The 18,600-nt window shown below is 50.2% G+C and overlaps 26 non-coding genes across 26 annotated transcripts; all 26 read left to right on the top strand.

Moving 5' to 3' along the window:
* The first annotated feature begins 4,894 nt into the window (after positions 1–4,894).
* Positions 4,895–4,976, top strand: Trnal-aag (transfer RNA leucine (anticodon AAG)). The gene has a single exon. It is a non-coding gene; the product is annotated as a tRNA-Leu (tRNA).
* Positions 4,977–5,048: 72 nt separating this feature from the next.
* Positions 5,049–5,130, top strand: Trnal-aag (transfer RNA leucine (anticodon AAG)). Its single transcript has one exon. It is a non-coding gene; the product is annotated as a tRNA-Leu (tRNA).
* A 72-nt stretch (positions 5,131–5,202) lies between these two features.
* Positions 5,203–5,284, top strand: Trnal-aag (transfer RNA leucine (anticodon AAG)). The gene has a single exon. It is a non-coding gene; the product is annotated as a tRNA-Leu (tRNA).
* Positions 5,285–5,356: 72 nt separating this feature from the next.
* On the top strand, positions 5,357–5,438 carry Trnal-aag (transfer RNA leucine (anticodon AAG)). The gene has a single exon. It is a non-coding gene; the product is annotated as a tRNA-Leu (tRNA).
* Positions 5,439–5,510: 72 nt separating this feature from the next.
* Positions 5,511–5,592, top strand: Trnal-aag (transfer RNA leucine (anticodon AAG)). Its single transcript has one exon. It is a non-coding gene; the product is annotated as a tRNA-Leu (tRNA).
* A 74-nt stretch (positions 5,593–5,666) lies between these two features.
* Positions 5,667–5,748, top strand: Trnal-aag (transfer RNA leucine (anticodon AAG)). The gene has a single exon. It is a non-coding gene; the product is annotated as a tRNA-Leu (tRNA).
* A 217-nt stretch (positions 5,749–5,965) lies between these two features.
* On the top strand, positions 5,966–6,047 carry Trnal-uag (transfer RNA leucine (anticodon UAG)). The gene has a single exon. It is a non-coding gene; the product is annotated as a tRNA-Leu (tRNA).
* A 72-nt stretch (positions 6,048–6,119) lies between these two features.
* On the top strand, positions 6,120–6,201 carry Trnal-uag (transfer RNA leucine (anticodon UAG)). Its single transcript has one exon. It is a non-coding gene; the product is annotated as a tRNA-Leu (tRNA).
* A 73-nt stretch (positions 6,202–6,274) lies between these two features.
* Positions 6,275–6,356, top strand: Trnal-uag (transfer RNA leucine (anticodon UAG)). Its single transcript has one exon. It is a non-coding gene; the product is annotated as a tRNA-Leu (tRNA).
* A 4,890-nt stretch (positions 6,357–11,246) lies between these two features.
* Trnal-uag (transfer RNA leucine (anticodon UAG)) lies at positions 11,247–11,328 on the top strand. Its single transcript has one exon. It is a non-coding gene; the product is annotated as a tRNA-Leu (tRNA).
* A 71-nt stretch (positions 11,329–11,399) lies between these two features.
* On the top strand, positions 11,400–11,481 carry Trnal-uag (transfer RNA leucine (anticodon UAG)). Its single transcript has one exon. It is a non-coding gene; the product is annotated as a tRNA-Leu (tRNA).
* A 379-nt stretch (positions 11,482–11,860) lies between these two features.
* Positions 11,861–11,942, top strand: Trnal-aag (transfer RNA leucine (anticodon AAG)). The gene has a single exon. It is a non-coding gene; the product is annotated as a tRNA-Leu (tRNA).
* A 72-nt stretch (positions 11,943–12,014) lies between these two features.
* On the top strand, positions 12,015–12,096 carry Trnal-aag (transfer RNA leucine (anticodon AAG)). Its single transcript has one exon. It is a non-coding gene; the product is annotated as a tRNA-Leu (tRNA).
* A 72-nt stretch (positions 12,097–12,168) lies between these two features.
* Positions 12,169–12,250, top strand: Trnal-uag (transfer RNA leucine (anticodon UAG)). The gene has a single exon. It is a non-coding gene; the product is annotated as a tRNA-Leu (tRNA).
* Positions 12,251–12,322: 72 nt separating this feature from the next.
* Positions 12,323–12,404, top strand: Trnal-aag (transfer RNA leucine (anticodon AAG)). The gene has a single exon. It is a non-coding gene; the product is annotated as a tRNA-Leu (tRNA).
* A 72-nt stretch (positions 12,405–12,476) lies between these two features.
* On the top strand, positions 12,477–12,558 carry Trnal-aag (transfer RNA leucine (anticodon AAG)). The gene has a single exon. It is a non-coding gene; the product is annotated as a tRNA-Leu (tRNA).
* Positions 12,559–12,630: 72 nt separating this feature from the next.
* Trnal-uag (transfer RNA leucine (anticodon UAG)) lies at positions 12,631–12,712 on the top strand. The gene has a single exon. It is a non-coding gene; the product is annotated as a tRNA-Leu (tRNA).
* Positions 12,713–12,784: 72 nt separating this feature from the next.
* On the top strand, positions 12,785–12,866 carry Trnal-uag (transfer RNA leucine (anticodon UAG)). Its single transcript has one exon. It is a non-coding gene; the product is annotated as a tRNA-Leu (tRNA).
* A 72-nt stretch (positions 12,867–12,938) lies between these two features.
* Trnal-uag (transfer RNA leucine (anticodon UAG)) lies at positions 12,939–13,020 on the top strand. Its single transcript has one exon. It is a non-coding gene; the product is annotated as a tRNA-Leu (tRNA).
* A 72-nt stretch (positions 13,021–13,092) lies between these two features.
* Positions 13,093–13,174, top strand: Trnal-aag (transfer RNA leucine (anticodon AAG)). The gene has a single exon. It is a non-coding gene; the product is annotated as a tRNA-Leu (tRNA).
* Positions 13,175–13,246: 72 nt separating this feature from the next.
* On the top strand, positions 13,247–13,328 carry Trnal-uag (transfer RNA leucine (anticodon UAG)). The gene has a single exon. It is a non-coding gene; the product is annotated as a tRNA-Leu (tRNA).
* Positions 13,329–13,400: 72 nt separating this feature from the next.
* Positions 13,401–13,482, top strand: Trnal-aag (transfer RNA leucine (anticodon AAG)). The gene has a single exon. It is a non-coding gene; the product is annotated as a tRNA-Leu (tRNA).
* A 72-nt stretch (positions 13,483–13,554) lies between these two features.
* On the top strand, positions 13,555–13,636 carry Trnal-aag (transfer RNA leucine (anticodon AAG)). Its single transcript has one exon. It is a non-coding gene; the product is annotated as a tRNA-Leu (tRNA).
* Positions 13,637–13,708: 72 nt separating this feature from the next.
* Trnal-uag (transfer RNA leucine (anticodon UAG)) lies at positions 13,709–13,790 on the top strand. Its single transcript has one exon. It is a non-coding gene; the product is annotated as a tRNA-Leu (tRNA).
* A 71-nt stretch (positions 13,791–13,861) lies between these two features.
* Positions 13,862–13,943, top strand: Trnal-aag (transfer RNA leucine (anticodon AAG)). The gene has a single exon. It is a non-coding gene; the product is annotated as a tRNA-Leu (tRNA).
* A 72-nt stretch (positions 13,944–14,015) lies between these two features.
* Positions 14,016–14,097, top strand: Trnal-uag (transfer RNA leucine (anticodon UAG)). Its single transcript has one exon. It is a non-coding gene; the product is annotated as a tRNA-Leu (tRNA).
* Positions 14,098–18,600: the final 4,503 nt, after the last annotated feature.

The raw sequence follows: 18,600 nt of genomic DNA, 5'->3' as shown, positions 1-18,600 counted from the left end.
TATGACGGAGGTGGTAGCACTCGGGGCCTATCAGATGAACCATGTTTGGGCCATAACATTCAAGGACGATGTCGGGAAAAGGAAGCTTTTGTCGGCGAAGGCGTTTAGCGTGAAGGAACATCGCTGTGTCGCGATTGATCCCTGCAACCAGGACATCAGAATGAAGCTTTACTGGCTGCTTCACACGACCCCCGACGAAGACGTCAGAGCAGCCCTGGTTCCATTCGGCACTGTGACCGAAATATCCAGGGAGAGGTGGCGAGTGCCCGGTTGCGGAGACAAAGGCTCTCACACGCGACTTGTATCCCTACGCTTAAAGGCTGGTATGACCATGGAAGACATCCCGCATCAGCTACGAGTATCAGAAGACCATGCACTCGTGATCGTGCCAGGCAGACCTCCGCTTTGCCTCCGGTGCCGCGGCACCGGCCATATACGGCGCGAGTGCCGTGTGCCACGTTGTGGGCTCTGTCGTCGTTTTGGCCACGACGAGACCCAATGCGTGCGAAGCTACGCTAACGTGACTGGGCCGGGCCGCAGTGACGCCATCGACGAGCACCTGATGGACCAGGCAGACGCGGAAGAGACTGCTGGAGGGGGTGGTGACCCACAAGGCAAGCAAGAGAAGCCAGTGGTCTCGGCTAGCGACAAGTGCCAACCTACCAAGGGCAGCAGTGAGGGTAGGGAAAGCGAAGCGCAAGGTGAACCGGCTGCGGAAAATGCGATGGTGTATGAAAGCGCAGACAATGCGGTGGATACCGAGGGCGTTCTACGACAGGGCAACCCTGGCGCGGCCGGACTCAATGAGTCTTGCGAGAAAAACAACCACGCCATCGCAGGTTCAAAGAGGCCCCTGGAAGTCACCGACGTGGATGGCACGCTTGAGCAAGACGACGGTGGTAGCAACGAAGGGCCGCCCTCGAAGGCCTCCGTTTTCCGCCGGTCTACGCTTAAGCCTAGACCAAACGTTCCGACAGACAGGAGGCAGACGCCGGCAGTTCACCCAGACAAGCAGACGACGCCGACAGTACCCCCAGACGGACGGCAAACGCCGGCGGTTCCCTCGGACGGGCGGCAGACGCCGGCAGTTCCCTCGGACGGGCGGCAGACGCCGGCCGTTCCCCCAGATAAGCAGACAACGCCGACAGTTCCTCCGCAGTAGCGGGGTGCTGTTCTCGTAGAACGCTAAGTTGTGACTCGGGTTTTTGGAACGATCGAGGTCAATGATGTGTGCCGAAGAGCGAGACGTCGTGGCTTCGTCGCATGCGACGGAGCTTATAAGAGCGCAGAGAATATCTGTAAGTTACACTACCTTTGATTCCATAAAGTTATTGTGTTATCGCTTGCTCTTCTCTTTCCATGGCAAATAATCTTGGGCTAGCATTACGTATTGGCACGCTTAACGTACGCGGGTTAACGGCCAGACGGCGACAAGCCCAATTAAGTCGCCTGATGCTAGAAAATGACATAGACGTTCTTGCGGTTCAAGAAACTAAAATTGAAAGTGAAGAGCAAACGGACAAAATGGTCGATATTTTTAAATTGCGTTATAGCATTTGTGTTTGCCATGCGGTAGGCAAGGCCGGTGGCTGTCTTTTATTTTTGCGTAATTCAATAGGCATTGTTGAACAAAGTGTAATGACGGCCCAAGATGGGCGATTGGTACTGTGCGACTTCTCTTTAAATGATGTTGGTTGGCGAATGATCTGTGTGTACGCTCCGAACAATGTTTGTGATAGGAAAATATTTTTTGACTATGTTGAGACGCTTCTGGAATGTGAAAGAAATATCGTCGTCCTCGGAGACTTTAATTGTGTATGCATGTCCGAAGATAGGGTGCCGAATACTGTAGTACGCGATAAAAGTGCACATCAACTCAACGCAATCATGGCAGGCTATGATTTAGTAGACGTGGGAAACGTTTTAAGCGGAAACAGTGTTCTTTTTACTCACTTTCAAGGTGAGAGTCACGCTCGACTAGACCGTCTATACGTATCAGCAAGCCTCGCGCGCACGGTCACTAGCTACACAGTAAACCATGTGAGCTTCAGTGACCACAGCCTGGTAACCTGTACAGTGGGCGAGAAGCTTAAAGGGTCTAACTTTAACTGGGAACTGTGGAAAATGAATGACACAATCTTAAGTGATGAATGTTTCGTAAAAACTGTAAAGGAAAAAATTGATGGGATGCAAATGGATGTCACATCAAACTATGCTGAGCTATGGGAGCAGTTCAAAATTGATGTGAAAGTGAGTGCAATCGAGAGGGCTTGCGTGATACGTCATAAAGCAAAACAAAGAGAGAAAGAACTACAAAACATGCTGGATTACTTTCTAAATGCGGAGTGCACAGTGCCGGGATTTTTTTCTAAGCAGATACGAGAACTTAAATGCGAACTTGAAACGTTGGACGCCGAAACTTATCAAGGGACTGCGATAAGAGCACGAGCCGATCGACTGTGGCTCGGAGAAACGCCAACTAAGCGGGCGCTCAGTGACGAAAAGAGTTACGCTTCTAAGAACATAATTAAAGAAATCTGGTTTAACGACGCAATGTCTAAAGACCAAGAAGTCATTCAGAAAGCTTTCGTTAAACACTACCGAGCTTTGCTGGGTAGGCAGGTGCCCGTTACGGTAGAGTTTGTTAACACTTTTCTAACGCTTCTGCCGAAACTAGAAGATGAAATTAAAGAGGGACTCGGGAGCCCTATCACGGCTAAAGAAATTAAAGAAGCCATTGAAGACTTGGGTAAAGGAAGAGCGCCTGGACCTGACGGCCTAGGAGCTTCATTCTATAAAACTTTCAAGGTGGAACTAGCTGAGTTACTTTACTGTGTTGTTGCGGAAGCTCATGAAACTAAGCACTTGCCGCCATCATTCAGGAAAAGTCACGTCGTACTTATACCGAAATCCAATGAAGCGGTAAAGCTGCAATTCGTTAATGGATACAGGCCTATAAGCCTCACGAACGTGGATTACAAGATCTACATGAAAGTCCTTGGAAAAAGACTGCAGACAGTTATAAAGTTAATAGTAGGTCCTCACCAAACATGTGGTATCAAAAAAAGGACAATAATGTCGAATATTCACGTCGCTAGGAGTATATTGGAGTGTTGCGACGCAAACCTCGAACGTGTAGCAATGGTTCAATTAGACCTAGAAAAGCTTTCGACAGGGTTGCTCACAGCATACTCCTTGCAGTGTTAGAACACATCAATGTAGGAAAAGTGATTCAGGACGGAGTAGCCATGGCCTATCAGAAGTGTTCAGCTCACCTGGTAATCAACAAAAGAATTAGTGAAAATATACCAGTGTTATCCAGTGTGCGCCAGGGGTGCCCTTTGTCCCCTTTACTTTTTGCCATTTTTCTTGAACCTTTCTCTCTGAAAGTACGGGAAAACAAGAATATTCGCGGCTACCGTCTCTTAACGCAAGAGGTAAAAATATTAGCTTACGCAGATGACATCGCGCTTTTTTGCATTCATCAAGAGAGCATTCGGGAAGCAGTCAAAAATGCAAGAAGGTTTTGCGCTCTCACCGGGAGTGCCATAAGTTGGCAAAAAAGCTTAGGCTTTTGGCACGGTGAATGGGATAGCCGGCCTGCAATGGTCGAAACGATACCGTTCACTGATACGCCAGCCAGTTATCTTGGTGTTTCTTTAGAATACTATCGCGATACTACCACGCAATGGACCGAGCAAACCGAGCGGCTTAAAGCACAAACAACGAAGTGGGGTGGCAAGAATCTCTCAATATTCGCCAGAGCCACGGTGTGCAATGTGTTTCTTGTAGCCAAAGTGTATTACATGTTACAAGTTTTATGGATGTCGCGAGTGTGTGTACAGAAGTTGCACAGGGTGTTTGCTTTGTTCGTGTGGGGGTCCGGATGGGAGCGCACGAGCCGTTTGAATCTGTTTCATTCAGTGCAGAAAGGAGGTTTGGGGTTATCGCATTTGTTTTCGAAACAGATAGTGTCGCGATTCATATTCTTGCGAGATGAAAGCAATTGTTTTTTGCGGTGCGTTATCCAGACCCGATTAGGTGACGCACTGCCAGAGTATGTAGTGACGTCATGTGCTAGAAGGAAAGTAGTTGTCCGAGGTTTTTTGTTCGAAGTGATAAGTGCTTTCCGTCTTTTAAAAGCACACTTTTCTATGGAGTACCTTAGTACTGTCGCAAGAAAGCGATTATATAAGGATTTAATAAATATAATGTGTCCCGTGCCAATATACCGTGCAAATATATGCACTGGGGCGAGAGCAGAACGTGTTGAAGCGTGTTAAAGGAATGCCAGTAAGACCAACGACAAAAATCTTTTTCTTTATGCTACACACTGGCACGCTTCCTGTCAAGCCATGGCTGCAGGAGAAAGGGATCTTTGTACCCTGGAGTGTTAATTGCCACATCTGCAAGAAACCGGAAACAATTGAGCACATTTTTCTGGAGTGCTGGGATTCAGTCTTCCTTTGGGATATTCTACAAAGGACCATTAAGAAAGAATTCCCATTAACACCCTTTGGAATCCGGTTTTTACCTTTTGATGAGACAGAAGGCGTGCCATGTGACATGGTGATGTTGCTCTGCATGCACAGCGTGTGGAAAACACGAATGGCGGTGCGAAATGAAGATGTACGCGCAAAACGGGCAAGAGAATATTTTATAGAAAACATCTTGTTTATTCGCGAAGTCTATAAAGTACTCAGTGAACCACCTGAGTGGTTACCAACCTTTGAACAGCTTGCAGCCATTAAGCTGTTTTAAACATTTACTGACAAGGTATACTTGCACCTAGAACTGTACTGTCTTTTTCTGTTTTGAATTCGAGGCGGTGAATTCCTGTTCGTTGTATATATGTTGTTATGTAACAGGCAATAAAGAAAAAAAGAAAAAAAAAGGTAGCGTAGCCGAGCGGTCTAAGGCGCTGGTTTAAGGCACCAGTCTCCTCGGAGGCGTGGGTTCGAATCGCACCGCTGCCATATTGTGTCACTTTTTCTACGTGCGCTCTTCGGCAAAAAGCGCACGCGACCGTGACTCGGCAGGAGAACAGTGGTAGCGTGGCCGAGCGGTCTAAGGCGCTGGTTTAAGGCACCAGTCTCCTCGGAGGCGTGGGCTCGAATCCCACCGCTGCCATATTGTGTCACTTTTTCTACGTGCGCTCTTCGGCAAAAAGCGCACGCGACCGTCACTCGGCAGGAGAACAGTGGTAGCGTGGCCGAGCGGTCTAAGGCGCTGGTTTAAGGCACCAGTCTCCTCGGAGGCGTGGGTTCGAATCCCACTGCGGCCATATTGTGTCACTTTTTCTACGTGCGCTCTTCGGCAAAAAGCGCACGCGACCGTCACTCGGCAGGAGAACAGTGGTAGCGTGGCCGAGCGGTTTAAGGCGCTGGTTTAAGGCACCAGTCTCCTCGGAGGCGTGGGATCGAATCCCACCGCTGCCATATTGTGTCACTTTTTCTACGTGCGCTCTTCGGCAAAAAGCGCACGCGACCGTCACTCGGCAGGAGAACAGTGGTAGCGTGGCCGAGCGGTCTAAGGCACTGGTTTAAGGCACCAGTCTCCTCGGAGGCGTGGGTTCGAATCCCACCGCTGCCATATTGTGTCACTTTTTCTACGTGCGCTCTTCGGCAAAAAGCGCACGCGACCGTCACTCTGCAGGGGAGAACAGTGGTAGCGTGGCCGAGCGGTCTAAGGCGCTGGTTTAAGGCACCAGTCTCCTCGGAGGCGTGGGTTCGAATCCCACCGCTGCCACTTTTCTTACGTGCGCTCTTCGGCAAAAAAACGCACGCGACCGTCACTCGGCAGGAGAACAGTGGAAGCGTGGCCGAGCGGTCTAAGGCACTGGTTTAAGGCACCAGTCTCCTCGGAGGCGTGGGTTCGAATCCCACTGCGGCCATATTGTGTCACTTTTTTTACGTGCGCTCTTCGGCAAAAAGCGCACGCGACCGTCACTCGGCAGGAGAACAGTGGTAGCGTCGCCGAGCGGTCTAAGGCGCTGGTTTTAGGCACCAGTCTCCTCGGAGGCGTGGGTTCGAATCCCACCGCTGCCATATTGTGTCACTTTTTTTACGTGCGCTCTTCGGCAAAAAGCGCACGCGACCGTCACTCGGCAGGAGAACAGTGGTAGCGTCGCCGAGCGGTCTAAGGCGCTGGTTTTAGGCACCAGTCTCCTCGGAGGCGTGGGTTCGAATCCCACCGCTGCCATATTGTGTCACTTTTTTTTACGTGCGTTCTTCGGCAAAAGGCGCACGCGACCGTCACTCGGCAGGAGAACAGTGGTAGCGTGGCCGAGCGGTCTAAGGCGCTGGTTTTAGGTACCATTCTCCTCGGAGGCGTGGGTTCGAATCCCACCGCTGCCATATTGTGTCACTTTTTTTACGTGCGTTCTTCGGCAAAAGGTGCACGCGACCGTCACTCGGCAGGAGAACAGTGGTAGCGTGGCCGCGGATTCTGCTTCCGGCAGCCGAGCTGAGCGGACGCAGGATGGCAGGCCCTTCAGGGGTGGCTACAGGGGCACGTTTCGGCCGCGGTAAGAGGTCTTTTCACGTTGAAAACGATTACGAAGTTGTACTGCCAAACCTGCCGACAGGACGAGTTGTTTTGAATACTGTTTTTTTACATGCGGACGTCCGTTCCCGGCCATATCGAGTGGAAGACTTTCGCGACACACTGGCCCGCCTGACGCTGCTCCGCGAGGTTGTTGCCTTTGGGGCGTATCGTATGAGCCATGTGTGGGCGGTGACGTTCAAGAATATGGATGCAGGGAAAAGGATCCTGGCCCTCGGAGACATCAAGGTCAAAAACTGCCGCTGCCTCGTCATCGACCCGGCAAACCAAGACGTGCGGATGAAGGTACATTGGCTGCTTCACAATGTACTTGACGAAGATTTGCGACGTGCGTTTGCAGCGTACGGGCAAGTTACTGAAATCAGCAGAGAGCGTTGGCGGGTACACGGCGTGACCGACAAAGGCTCGACGACCCGTCTGGTGACCCTCACTTTGAAGGTGGGCCTTAAAATTGATGACCTGCCTCATCAAGTGAACGTAAGCGGCGAGCAAGCCCTTGTTGTAGTGCCGGGAAGAGCGCCCATTTGTCTACGCTGCCGAGGAAAGGGACACATTCGTCGTGACTGCCGTGTGCCACTTTGCGGGGGCTGCCGGAGGTTCGGTCATGAGGAGCACGACTGCACGCTCTCCTATGCCAGCGTGACCGGGCCCGTGGGTGGCGATGACTCGTCCGAGCTGCTCATGGACGAGCGTGACGCTGAAGACGTAGCAAGTTCGGGCGACGGAGCGCTAGCGACGACAGACCTGGCCAAAGTAAGTGGGCCGAACGTGACAACGGGGCAACAGCCCGCTGACCAGCCGTTGGAGCCACAACCAGAGATTGCAACAGCCTCAGAGAGGCCAGAATCGTCTGAACCTCCCAGCAAGGAACCGGACGCTACCGCCGGACAGGACAATATGGACCAGGGCGAGAGCGCAGCCGGCGGCCTGGCCAGCAAGCGCCCTTGGGATGAAGGTAGAGAGGAGACAAGTACTCCCGAAAGCGGCGGTGGCGGGGAACCACCGACGAAGGCAGCAGGGAATAGGCGTCCATCTTTCAAACCGCGGCCGACAATTCCGGCCGGCCCGCGGGCAGAGGCCAAGCTGCCTCTGCAGTCTACACCACCTGGGTAGGTGAGACTGTTCCCGGAAGGACATTATTGCGTAAGAGGCAAATGTCAGTGTTGTATGTGAGCCGCGATGAAAAACGCGAGAATGGCTGAGACACCCACATTCACCTATTTAAGTCGTGCGATTTTCGTGTTTTCTGGTGAACATTTGTGTGAGGTAGAAACCGTATGGTAGCCCTGCTCATAACGACAACATGCCCTATAAATTAGACACAGCCTTACGCGTAGCAACGCTTAACATTCGAGGGCTGGGGTCTAGGAGGCGGCAGTATCAGTTGCGCCGCTTGTTTCTCGAGAATGACGTTGATATTGCCGCCGTGCAGGAAACGAAAGTTGAGTCCCAAGAGCAGACATACCGCATGGTTTCGCCTTTCCGCGACCGCTACAATGTATGTGTTAGCCATTCTCATGGTACATCCGGTGGTTGCTTACTTCTTTTGAAGAATTCAATTGGTATTGCTGTAGAGTGTTTATGTAATGATACTTTAGGGCGAATAATTGTGTGTGACTTTTCTTTTTCTGGCGCGAGTTGGCGGGTTGTTTGTGTTTATGCACCAAATAGAGAGCAAGAGCGCAAAACGTTTTTCGAAAGCCTTGAAGTGCACCTTTCGTGTGATAGGACAATTATTCTTCTTAGTGATTTCAACTGTGTTCGCACTCCCGAAGATAGGGTAAGCAAAGTGCCGGTGCGCGATTGTAGTGCCTTGTTTTTGAATGCAATAGTTCACGAGCGAGAGTTGGATGACGTAGGATGTGTGCTGTCTCAGAAGACTCAGTACACACATTACCAGCATAACAGTCAGGCGAGGCTTGACAGAGCCTACGTGTCAACAGCATTACTTCCTTTGTGCCAAGACTATAGTGTTATGCATGTTTCTTTGAGCGACCATAGCCTAGTTACGTTTACCATCAATAAAAAAGAAAAGCAGAGATTCAATTGGGACCTATGGAAGTTTAACGACAAGCTACTTGATGACGACACGTTTGTAGAGAACGTTAACATTGAATTAGACAAATTACTCAAGTGTAGCACGGGAAGTTTAATTTCTACATGGGAGTGTTTTAAAGAAAAGGTAAAAATTGACGCGATCGAAAGGGCATCTTGTATAAGACATAACCAAAGGAAAGAAGAAAAGCAGTTGCAGTGTCAGTTAGATTTTTTACTCTGTCAAGAATGCGTGCCACCGGGCATGCGCAGTAAAGAAATTAAAGACGTTAAACGAAAGTTGGAGACTATAGACGTAGAGAGATATAAGGGAGCTGTGGTGCGCGCACGCGCCGAGAGGCTTTGGTGTGGCGAGATGCCCACGAAATCAAGGCGATAGAATATCAAAAACGAAATCAAGGCGATAGAATATCAAAACGTCGTCACAAGCGATAAATCGAAGATTGAACATGCATTTGTGGATCATTATCGCGAATTGTTAGGAAGCATGAAAGAGGGCAGTGACACATTCAGGGATGAATTCTTAACACTTATGCCGCAACTCGGCGACGATCTAAAAGCAAATTTAGAGGCACCTCTCACTGTCAAAGAAATTGAAACATCGATTGAAAAAATGACACCTGGAAAAACACCTGGTCCAGATGGCCTAAGCGCAGCATTCTATAAGAAACATAAAACCGCTGTGGCAGAAGCCTTACGCGCTGTTTTACATGAGGCTTACGAAAAGAAAGAGTTACCAGCATCCTTCAGAAGGTCGCACATTGTGTTGATTCCGAAAACTGACGATCGCACAAAACAACCGTTTGTTGCATCATATCGACCGATAACCTTAGCGAATGTTGATTACAAACTTTTCATGGGTGTGTTGGCCAGGCGACTTCAAACTGTTATTAAAGAAATAGTAGGACCCCATCAAACCTGCGGCATCAAAGGAAGATCTATAACGACGAATATTCACATTGCAAGGAATATGTTGGAATGCTGCGAGGATTTTGAGAGTAGGGTAGCGATGTTACAAATAGATCTCGAGAGGGCATTTGACCGCGTGACTCACGAGATACTTCTGTGCATTCTCGACTACGTAAAAGTGGGATCTGTGGTTTTGGAGGGGGTACGAATGGCGTACACAGGATGCACTACGAGGATTCTAGTCAATAAGCAACTCAGCGAAAGCATTCCGGTCTTATCAAGCGTCAAACAAGGATGTCCCGCGTCAGCATTACTCTTCGCTATCTATTTAGAACCACTTTCTCAAAAAATGCTTCAGAATGAACGACTTCGTGGTTTCCGCTTGATGGCCGCGGAAGTCAAAGTGCTTGGTTACGTAGATGATATCGCGGTCTTTTGTAATGATCAAGAAAGTGTCGCAGTGGCAATAAGTGATGGCAAGGCATTCTGCGAGTGTACCGGTAGTAGAATTAATCGGAATAAATGTCTAGAGTTATCTGGCATGGAAACTGGCGAAGAACGCCCTCATTGTACGAAAACGTCACTTGGACGGTAACACCTGACAAGTACTTAGGTGTACCGCTCCAACACTACCGGGACACAACAGAATATTGGAACGATGAAATGGAGCACCTACGCGTTAAGACGCAAAAATGGGGAGGTCGAGATTTTCCCATGTTTACGCGCGCAACGGTGTGCAACACATTTCTTGTTTCGCGAGTGTGGTATGTTCTTCAAGTGTTATCTATGACACGTAATGCTGTTCAAAAGCTACACAGAGTGAAGGCAGTATTTGTGTGGGCTTCTACATGGGAAAGAACGAGTCGCACAAATTTGTTCCGCTCTTTGCGCAGTGGGGGACTTGGCCTGGTCCATCTGTTCTTGCGGCAGATCGTGGCTAGGTTTATTTTTTTACGCGATCAAGGCGATTGCTTCTTGAGAACAGTGCTACATGTGCGGTTGTCAAATTATTTGCCAGAATTTATTGTTTCAACGGTCCATGTCGAACAAAGACGACCAATGGGTTATATGCGCGAGATCGTTGGGGCTTTCGAAATCCTAAAAGTACGCTTTTCGATGGAATATCTCTCTAGAGTTACACGAAAGAAATTATACAGCGATCTTATAGAAGCCATGTTGTCATTGCCTGTTTACCGATCGCTGTACCCAAGAGGTACATGTTTTAGGCAGAGTCAAAAAGATGCCTGTGCGACCATCAGTCAAAACTTTCTTTTTCAAGCTACACAGTGGCACACTCCCTACCAAACCTTGGCTGCGAGAAAAAGGCATATTTGTCCTGGTCTGTAGACTGCATCATCTGCAAAAAGTCGGAGACAGTTGAACACATATTTATGGATTGTAGTGATGCAGTCTTTCTCTGGGACATCCTTCAGAGGACCTAGAAGAAAGACTTGCCCGTAACACCGTACGGCATATTCTGGCACCGCTGCCAGATTGTGTTGCGTTTTTACGTCCGCTCTTCGGCAAAAAGCGCACGCGACCGTCACTCGGCAGGAGAACAGTGATAGCGTGGCCGAGCGATCTAAGGCGCGCTGGTTTTAGGCACCAGTCTCCTCGGAGGCGTGGGCTCGAATCCCACCGCTGCCAGGTTGTGTTGCGTTTTTACGTGTGCTCTTCGGCAAAAAGCGCACGCGACCGTCACTCGGCAGGAGAACAGTGGTAGCGTGGCCGAGCGGTCTAAGGCGCTGGTTTTAGGCACCAGTCTCCTCGGAGGCGTGTGCTCGAATCCCACCGCTGCCAGATTGTGTTGCGTTTTTACGTGCGCTCTTCGGCAAAAAGCGCACGCGACCGTCACTCGGCAGGAGAACAGTGATAGCGTGGCCGAGCGGTCTAAGGCGCTGGTTTTAGGCACCAGTCTCCTCGGAGGCGTGGGCTCGAATCCCACCGCTGCCAGATTGTGTTGCGTTTTTACGTGCGCTCTTCGGCAAAAAGCGCACGCGACCGTCACTCGGCAGGAGAACAGTGATAGCGTGGCCGAGCGGTCTAAGGCGCTGGTTTTAAGGCACCAGTCTCCTCGGAGGCGTGGGCTCGAATCCCACCGCTGCCAGATTGTGTTGCGTTTTTACGTCCGCTCTTCGGCAAAAAGCGCACGCGACCGTCACTCGGCAGGAGAACAGTAGTAGCGTGGCCGAGCGGTCTAAGGCGCTGGTTTAAGGCACCAGTCTCCTCGGAGGCGTGGGCTCGAATCCCACTGCTGCCATATTGTGTCACTTTTTTTACGTGCGTTCTTCGGCAAAAAGCGCACGCGACCGTCACTCGGCAGGAGAACAGTGGTAGCGTGGCCGAGCGGTCTAAGGCGCTGGTTTAAGGCACCAGTCTCTTCGGAGGCGTGGGCTCGAATCCCACCGCTGCCATATTGTGTCACTTTTTTTACGTGCGCTCTTCGGCAAAAAGCGCACGCGACCGTCACTCGGCAGGGGAACAGTGGTAGCGTGGCCGAGCGGTCTAAGGCGCTGGTTTAAGGCACCAGTCTCCTCGGAGGCGTGGGCTCGAATCCCACCGCTGCCATATTGTGTCACTTTTTTTACGTGCGCTCTTCGGCAAAAAGCGCACGCGACCGTCACTCGGCAGGAGAACAGTGGTAGCGTGGCCGAGCGGTCTAAGGCGCTGGTTTTAGGCACCAGTCTCCTCGGAGGCGTGGGCTCGAATCCCACCGCTGCCATATTGTGTCACTTTTTTTACGTGCGCTCTTCGGCAAAAAGCGCACGCGACCGTCACTCGGCAGGAGAACAGTGGTAGCGTGGCCGAGCGGTCTAAGGCGCTGGTTTAAGGCACCAGTCTCCTCGGAGGCGTGGGCTCGAATCCCACCGCTGCCATATTGTGTCACTTTTTTTACGTGCGCTCTTCGGCAAAAAGCGCACGCGACCGTCACTCGGCAGGAGAACAGTGGTAGCGTGGCCGAGCGGTCTAAGGCGCTGGTTTAAGGCACCAGTCTCCTCGGAGGCGTGGGCTCGAATCCCACCGCTGCCATATTGTGTCACTTTTTTTACGTGCGCTCTTCGGCAAAAAGCGCACGCGACCGTCACTCGGCAGGAGAACAGTGGTAGCGTGGCCGAGCGGTCTAAGGCGCTGGTTTTAGGCACCAGTCTCCTCGGAGGCGTGGGCTCGAATCCCACCGCTGCCATATTGTGTCACTTTTTTTACGTGCGCTCTTCGGCAAAAAGCGCACGCGACCGTCACTCGGCAGGAGAACAGTGGTAGCGTGGCCGAGCGGTCTAAGGCGCTGGTTTTAGGCACCAGTCTCCTCGGAGGCGTGGGCTCGAATCCCACCGCTGCCATATTGTGTCACTTTTTTTACGTGCGCTCTTCGGCAAAAAGCGCACGCGACCGTCACTCGGCAGGAGAACAGTGGTAGCGTGGCCGAGCGGTCTAAGGCGCTGGTTTTAGGCACCAGTCTCCTCGGAGGCGTGGGCTCGAATCCCACCGCTGCCATATTGTGTCACTTTTTTTACGTGCGCTCTTCGGCAAAAAGCGCACGCGACCGTCACTCGGCAGGGGAACAGTGGTAGCGTGGCCGAGCGGTCTAAGGCGCTGGTTTAAGGCACCAGTCTCCTCGGAGGCGTGGGCTCGAATCCCACCGCTGCCATATTGTGTCACTTTTTTTACGTGCGCTCTTCGGCAAAAAGCGCACGCGACCGTCACTCGGCAGGAGAACAGTGGTAGCGTGGCCGAGCGGTCTAAGGCGCTGGTTTTAGGCACCAGTCTCCTCGGAGGCGTGGGCTCGAATCCCACCGCTGCCATATTGTGTCACTTTTTTTACGTGCGCTCTTCGGCAAAAAGCGCACGCGACCGTCACTCGGCAGGGGAACAGTGGTAGCGTGGCCGAGCGGTCTAAGGCGCTGGTTTAAGGCACCAGTCTCCTCGGAGGCGTGGGCTCGAATCCCACCGCTGCCATATTGTGTCACTTTTTTTACGTGCGCTCTTCGGCAAAAAGCGCACGCGACCGTCACTCGGCAGGGGAACAGTGGTAGCGTGGCCGAGCGGTCTAAGGCGCTGGTTTAAGGCACCAGTCTCCTCGGAGGCGTGGGCTCGAATCCCACCGCTGCCATATTGTGTCACTTTTTTTACGTGCGCTCTTCGGCAAAAAGCGCACGCGACCGTCACTCTGCAGGAGAACAGTGGTAGCGTGGCCGAGCGGTCTAAGGCGCTGGTTTTAGGCACCAGTCTCCTCGGAGGCGTGGGCTCGAATCCCACCGCTGCCATATTGTGTCACTTTTTTACGTGCGCTCTTCGGCAAAAAGCGCACGCGACCGTCACTCGGCAGGGGAACAGTGGTAGCGTGGCCGAGCGGTCTAAGGCGCTGGTTTAAGGCACCAGTCTCCTCGGAGGCGTGGGCTCGAATCCCACCGCTGCCATATTGTGTCACTTTTTTTACGTGCGCTCTTCGGCAAAAAGCGCACGCGACCGTCACTCGGCAGGAGAACAGTGGTAGCGTGGCCGAGCGGTCTAAGGCGCTGGTTTTAGGCACCAGTCTCCTCGGAGGCGTGGGTTCGAATCCCACCGCTGCCATATTGTGTCACTTTTTTTACGTGCGCTCTTCGGCAAAAGGCGCACGCGACCGTCACTCAGCTGGAGAACAGTGGTAGCGTGGCCGAGCGGTTATGTATTTCTGTTCCTACGAGACCAAAAAGACGCATTCTTGCGGACGGTAATACAAATTTGGCTCAAAGAGGCACTGCCTGAATATGTTGTATCATCCAGCCCTGTGAAACATGTGCGGGTGCGCGGCTTTCTTTGGGAGGTTGTGCGCACATTTCAGTGTTTGAAAGTTCGTTTTTCTGCGCAGTATCTTGCTGATGTTAGAAGGAAACAGCTTTATAAAGATCTCATTGACACTATGTTGCCTGTACCTATGTACCGTTCCATATACTGTGTTGGCTCGGAAAAAAAATGTCCTGAAGAGAGTTAAGAAAATGTCGGTGTGGCCCTCGATGAAAACATTCTTCTTTCAGCTGCACACTGGCACACTTCCTGTGAAGCCATGGCTTCAAGAAAAAGGAATATTTGTCCCTTGGTCCATAAACTGCTTAATCTGCCGAAAACCGGAGACAATAGACCACATGTTTCTTCACTGCATAGACTCTGTATTTCACTGGGACGTGCTGCAACGAACTTTAAAAAAGACGCTTCCAATATCGCCTTACGGTATACGATTTCTACCGGTAGATGGCGAAGACGAAGTACCGTGGGACATGTTTATGCTTACCAGCTTACACAGTATATGGAAAAATCGAATGGCATTCAGACATGCAGATGAGACTGTTCTCCCATACGAGAGTATTTGTAGAGAGCATGTCTTATATAAGAGATGTGTTTAAGGCCCAACAAGAACAACCAGAGTCATTCCACTTCCGGCCGCGAAAGCCTACGGACGTGTCTATCATGAGCTCCGTTGGAGCGGAGGTAGCGGCCCAGTTAAGCCGCGGTACCAGGACTGAAGTGTCGCAGGATTATGCAGTCATTTTGCCCCCTCTGCCAACTGGGTATGTTGTCCAAAATACTGTTTTTCTACATGCTGATATAAAAGGAAGACCGTACCGTGCAGAAGATTTCCGTGAACCACTGTTTCAACGTGTCCCGCCCACCGAAGTTCTTGCACTTGGTGCCTATCAAATGAACCATGTGTGGGCGGTTACCTGCAAGACCGCTGAAGGCGCGGAGAAGTTTTTGGGTGATCCGGAATTGACGGTGAAGGGCCGGCGATGCATCGTAATTGATCCAAGCCACCGCGACGTCCGTCTGAAGCTTCACTGGTTGCTCTACCACGTACGCGAAGAAGATGTGCGAAACGCGCTGAGCCCCTACGGAACGGTCATGGAAATAGGACTGGATAAATGGCGAATTGACGGCTACAGCCAGCAGAGCACCATGACACGTACAGTTGTGGTGCGACTGAATGCCGACGTAACGTTGGACGATTTACCACATCAGCTTCGTGTTGGAGGCGAGCTCGCCCTTGTCGTGGTGCCCCGAAGAGCACCAAGGTGTTTGCGCTGCCAGCAAATTGGCCACATCAGAAAGGATTGCCGCGTCTCGCGATGCAACGTCTGCAAACGCCTTGGTCATACCGCAGAAAACTGCTCGAGGACGTATGCTGCAGCTGCCATGACCACGGTGAGCACGAAGAAATCCGAGCTCACCATGGACGAAGCCGAAGCAGAAGAATGTGTGGGTCCAGCAGCAATTTCAGGGGCACAAGAGACAAGCACCCAAGAAAATAAGCCACCGAAAACTGAGGAAAGTTTGAAAATCACTGCACATGTGCAAATTCCAATTCAAGCGAAGACGAAGAGTACGGACTCCAATGTCACCGAGGATGCCACCAATAAAACAAGTGCAAACCCTGAGGCAGCGGAAGTTCACCAAAAGCCTCCCGAAGAGGATTTCATGGATTGCCGTGAAGCAGAAGAAAATAGTGCGGTGGTAAGAGACCACGAGACGACGGCGGTGAGAGTCAAAGGACAGCCAGCAGCAGTGAACCTCCGGCGAAAGCGGCAACTAGTCGCCGGCCGCGGCCCACTGCAAAGCCAAACGTCAAGGAGGGGGAGAAGAGGGCGGCTCAGCCGCCCACTTGACAACACAGCTAACGCACTACGTGTGTACCCGAAAATCGGGGCACACCTTGTTTTGGTGAGCGCATCCTTTTTTTAACAAAAAAATGGCTATTAGACTTGAGAGAGCAGTTCGTTTCGGCACTCTAAATGTGCGCGGGTTAGCTGCTAGAAGACGTCAGTACCAATTAAGCAGACTGTTTGCAGAACACGATTTAGATGTGATTGCCGTGCAAGAAACGAAAGTAGAGAGGCAGGAGGAAACTGATCGAATGGTTCTGCCTTTTCGCACCACGTATAATATTTGTGTATCACATTCCAATGGCTTGTCGGGAGGGTGTGCCATTTTCGCAAAAAAATCTATTGGTGCTGTGGAGACAAATATAAGAAGCAGTGATAGCGGACGATTCGTAGTATGTGATTTCTCGCTACTGAATTTTGAATGACGCGTGATTTGCTTGTATGCCCCGAACCGCGAGAACGAAAGGAAAGCTTTCTTTGAAGAAATTAGTGGTTTTCTTGATTGTAGTAGACATGTGATATTTATGGGTGACTTTAACTGTGTGTGCGCAATGGAGGACCGCTCCAAGCGTGTAAATATCCGCGATCAAAGCGCGTTGATTTTAAGTGAACTGATTGCAGAGAATGGACTAGAAGATGTAGCCCTCTGCATGTCTAATGGCAGGGCCCAGTTCACACATTTTCAGGGTCAAAGTCACGCGCGTTTAGATAGAGCCTACATTCCACTTGACCTTGTGATGTGCTGTGATGAATACTTGGTTACACCAGTGTCGTTTAGCGACCACTGTTTGGTGAGATTCACGCTTGGAAAGAAGGAAAAAGCGACAAAGTTCAACTGGAACCTTTGGAAGTTAAATCATAGCATTCTGAAAGATGAAACGTTTACTAAAAAAGTAACAGAAGCGTTAATGATGATGTATGAAGATGAAAAAGATGACTGGGAAGAACGGTGGGAAACTTTGAAACAAAATGTTTAAACTAAGTGCTATAGAACGAACGACGAAGCTTAATTTTGAGAAGAAACAAGGCGAGAAGAATTTGCAGTTGCAACTGCAAGCACTTTTAAAGGAAGAGAATGCGAAACCGGGCACGTTCACCGAGTAAATAAAAAATACAAAAAACAAGCTCGAATTTTTAGATAAAAGAAATACAGAGGTGCTATTATTGGGTCAAGAACAGAAAAGCCTTGGATGGGCGAGACACCTACAAAACGGGCACTAGGTGATGAAAAGCAATATGCAGAAAGAAAAGAAGTTAAGGAAATAGTGTACAATGGCACATTGACGAAAGAAAAAAGTCAGATAAGGGAAGCATTTGTTGAACACTATCGCGAATTGCTTGCAAAGCGTTTGTCGATGGCGAGTGGATTTAGTGAAGAATTCCTTTCTTTCGTGCCCAAGTTTGACGATGAAACGAAAAAAAGTTTGGAGGCTCCTATCAGCGTACAGGAGATTAAAAAAGCTATTGATGACTTAAGCACTGGAAAGACGCCTGGTCCAGATGGAATAGGAGCAGAATTCTATAAAATGTTTAAAGAAGAGATCGCACGCGCGCTGTTCGAAGTTATCGAAGATGGTTATAAAAAGAAAAGACTACCACGCTCGTTCACTGAGGCGCACACTGTTTTAATCCCCAAAACAGATGATAGCACCAAACTCCAGTCTGTGACGTCGTATCGGCCCGTTAGCCTATTGAACACGGATTACAAAATTTTCATGAAGGTGTTGGCCAGGAGACTTCAGAATGTCATTCAAAGATTCTAGGACCGCACCAGACATGTGGCATAAGAGGTCGTAGCATTACGACAAATATACACATAGTAAGAAGTGTCTTAGAGATTTGTGATGACTTTGGAGACCGAATCGCAATGATGCAATTAGATCTACAGAAAGCTTTTGACCGTGTTTCCCATGAAGTGTTGTTCAGTGTGTTGGAACATGTGCAAGTAGGAAGTGTGCTTCTTGATGGATTAAAGATGGTATACTCGCGATGCGTAACACGCCTGGTAGTTAACAGGGTGCTCAGTGAAGAAATTGAGATACTCAGTTCTATCAGACAAGGATGTCCGGCATCAGCCTTACTTTTTGCCATGTACCTAGAACCCTTGTGTTTATCAATTATTCATAATTCAAATGTGCATGGATTTAGATTACAGAACACCGAAGTAAAGATTCTAGCATATGCCGATGACGTGGCTGTACTCTGTCAAGATAGGCAGAGCATATGTGAAGTTGTCCACATGGTCAAACAATTTTGTTCCATGACAGGTAGTATGATTAATTGGGACAAAACAACTGCATTTTGGTATGGTAATTGGGATATGAGACCTGATGTATACGTAAATGTAAGATGGGAAACCCGCCCGCTAAAGTACCTTGGGGTACCACTTCAGGTCTATCGTGACAACAACGACTACTGGAAAGACGAAGCAGAAACAACC

Source organism: Dermacentor silvarum, chromosome 4 (assembly GCF_013339745.2).
Source record: "Dermacentor silvarum isolate Dsil-2018 chromosome 4, BIME_Dsil_1.4, whole genome shotgun sequence".
Taxonomy (NCBI): domain Eukaryota; kingdom Metazoa; phylum Arthropoda; class Arachnida; order Ixodida; family Ixodidae; genus Dermacentor; species Dermacentor silvarum.
The sequence above is the reverse complement of the archived record's forward strand: the minus strand, read 5'-3'. Positions and strand labels throughout refer to the sequence as shown.